We start from the raw sequence: 3059 nt of genomic DNA on the forward strand, positions 1-3059 counted from the left end.
GTGCCCCTTGGTCCACCCATTCCTGGGACTGAGATGGGAGAGGAGGGGTTCACAAAGGCCAGCATGGCGTGGGTCCCATGAGTCACCTTCTGGCACCTGAAGAGCACACAGATCTGTCTAGGAGAGGCAGCCTTCTGGAGAATAACCCAGACAGAGAGAGCCCAAGTGGACACCAGAGCTAGTTGCCCTGCTTATGACAAAGACAGCTGGAAACTCGAAAGGTCTGACACAGAAGCCGGGAGGCAGAGTGACAGGCCAACCACAGAGGAAGTCACCAGAAACCCAGGGAGTTGAAATCCTCTTCTCAAGCGCTTATGCTTTTTTTTAAGAAACCAAATGTTTCATAATGGAGCTTGGAGGGTTTCCTGGGCAGCCGCCCAGGCGGATCATTGGGCAATATCATCCATGGCTTCTGAAGAGAACCTGGGAAGTTCACGGTCACACACCTGCCTGTGACCTCTCTCCTTAGGCTTCGTTCTCCAAGCTTTGTAGATTCCTGAATTCTGACTGGGAAATTTGATCATCTGAGGTTTTAAAAGGAGTTTGGTGAAGATCTTTTTTTTTTTTTTTCTGGCAGTCTAAATCCTGTCTTGAATTAACTCCTAACTACTCGATTAAAAATTATGATGTTGCTTCTTCAAAACAAAGTTTTTATTCTTCAAAAATGACATTCCACTAATTAGCTTCTTAAAATCACTTATCCCATATTTGACCTGATGGCCCTTCCTAGTTTTCTGCCACACACACTTCTTTTTATTCTTTGGCTGTGGTGGGTCTTCATTGCTGCACTCAGGCTTTCTCTGGTTGCAGCAAGCACGGGGCTTCTTTTCATTGCGGTGCACGGGCTTCTCGTTGCGGTGACTTCCCTCTTGTTGTGGAGCACAAGCTCTAGGCCCTTGGGCTTCAGTAGTTGCCGCTCACAGGTTCTAGACCGTCCACCCAGCAGTTGTGGCACACAGGCTTAGTTGCCCCGTGGCATGTGGGATCTTCCCAGACCAGGGATTGAACCTGTGTCCCTTGCATTGCAAGGCAGATTCTTAACCACTGGCCCACCAGGGAAGCCCTGCCACACACACTTCTCAGAGGTTGTAGGACAGACCCTCCCAATCTATATAGTCTTATATGAGGCAGGTCGGATGCATCAGTTCCACTGTGGTTCTTGCTGTATTTGGCTTCATCTTACTGAGAAGTTTGTTAGGTACAAAGTAAGAAGTAAGCTTTCATGTCTTGCTTGATGGTGACAAATGATGACACGCGCATAACTTCACTGTGGCAAGCTGGAGCTGGGTCTCATCCCTCACCAGTCATGAGCACGTTTTCTCAACTCCACATTCACTGACATCATGTTGGTCACTTGACATCAGCCATGGTGGGAGTATTTATACCAGAAAAACTGGCAAGCTCTACAAATCAGCTTTTTGTTCGGTGGCAGGGGCGGTGAGGAGAGTAGTGCTTAAAACATGTTTGGAAGGAACAAGAAACCCCAAATAATTACCCATGCAGGGTGGGAGTGGAGTGGAAGCGTGTCTGAGTTTCTCTTTTGCTTTTTGAATTTTTTATCACGTGCATCACTATTTTTTTTAAAAAAAAGAGAACTTGCTTTTTTTAGGAATGAAGACTTCCTACTGTGTTTATTAAACCCATACCATCAGCTGGAAACTGCCCGGGCTGAGCTGTCCGTTTGAGGAAGCAATCAGAGCCTGGAAATGTGTCCTCGCAGTGGCCACAGTGGAGCAACATCCTGGGGAATGGGGTGGAGGCTGGGCAGGGGTGGAGCCTGAGGGTGGACAGAGCGCAGAGCGGGCGGGTAGTCCTGCTAGAACTCCATGCCAAGTCTGAGAGGGGACCCAAAGTAATGACAGGCCCAGACCCAAGGTGTCAGCCCAAAACTCGGGTCATCAAACCCCAAGGATCAGAAATATGGATATGAAGACAGAACACCCCAAATGGCACAGCTGGAAGGGAGGGAGGATGGAAGAGGCAGAGGTGTGATAGAACAGGGTACAAGGTTCACAGGAGGAGCTTCTAGACTATGGGGCTGAGGGGCAACCCTTTAGGTCATTCCCAAGACCATTTCCCCCGCAGCGTATGTTAAAAGGGGACATCCGCTCTGCCCAGGAAGGAAGGCAGGCAAACTGGGGAAGGGAGGAAACAAGCACAAACAGGTTCCCTGACACTGCGGAAAAGGCTCCCACAAGTCCCCGAGGGAGGCTGCGGTAAACAAGTTCCAGGGAGTGAGGCTGAGCTCCAGGCGGATTCCAGGAACCTCGTCACACTGCAGAAAGGCCCCAGGAGGCCCTGGTCAGTGTCTGGGAGTGGGGCGGAGGTTCCCATTGGAGGAGTTTGCAGTGGCTTGGAGATTCTGAGCAAAGATAATGGAGGGCCCAGGTGCAAGGATGGGCCACGGCCAGGAAAATCCATCCAAGACACAAAGCAAATGCAGGACCCCGTGGGGAGCCCTGGAAGAGGCTGGCAGGACCCCACTGCTGGGGGAAATGGAGGCCGTATCCCACCCCCTCCCTGAGGGCTGGGTATTTGGGAAGAGAGACTCTTCAGCAAACTGAGCACAAGGAGGCCACGCCTTGCCTGGGCTGGCCAGGAAATCAGGGGAGGGGTAGCGGAGGACGGAGTGGGATGCTCCCTGTGGCAACAGCCAAATGCCACGTCTGTGCCCTCTGTGGCCCTCAGACGTTTCCAAACCTCCACCTGACAGTGCAGGTGGGCAGTCCTTTGTGAAGTCGTTAAGAGGGCTGCCGCTAGTTGCAAGGGAATTGTATATCCCACCTTGTAAACACCTAAGTGTGGTGATGAGCCGCAAGGATTAGCAAGGCCATGACTTGGTCCCCTTTCTTTTTGACTTGCTGCTAAAAGCCTTCAGCTTTTTATTTTGTAAATTTATTTTTAATGTTTTTTTGGCTGCACCACATGGCTTGTGGGATCTTAGATCCTTGACCAAGGATTGAATCTGTGCCCTCAGCAGTGAAAGCATGGAATCCTAACCACTGGACCACCAGGGAATTTGAATTCCTAAGACCTTCATTTTTAAGATAAATTAGATG

Source organism: Bison bison, unplaced genomic scaffold, assembly GCF_000754665.1.
Source record: "Bison bison bison isolate TAMUID 2011002044 unplaced genomic scaffold, Bison_UMD1.0 scf7180017864068, whole genome shotgun sequence".
Taxonomy (NCBI): domain Eukaryota; kingdom Metazoa; phylum Chordata; class Mammalia; order Artiodactyla; family Bovidae; genus Bison; species Bison bison.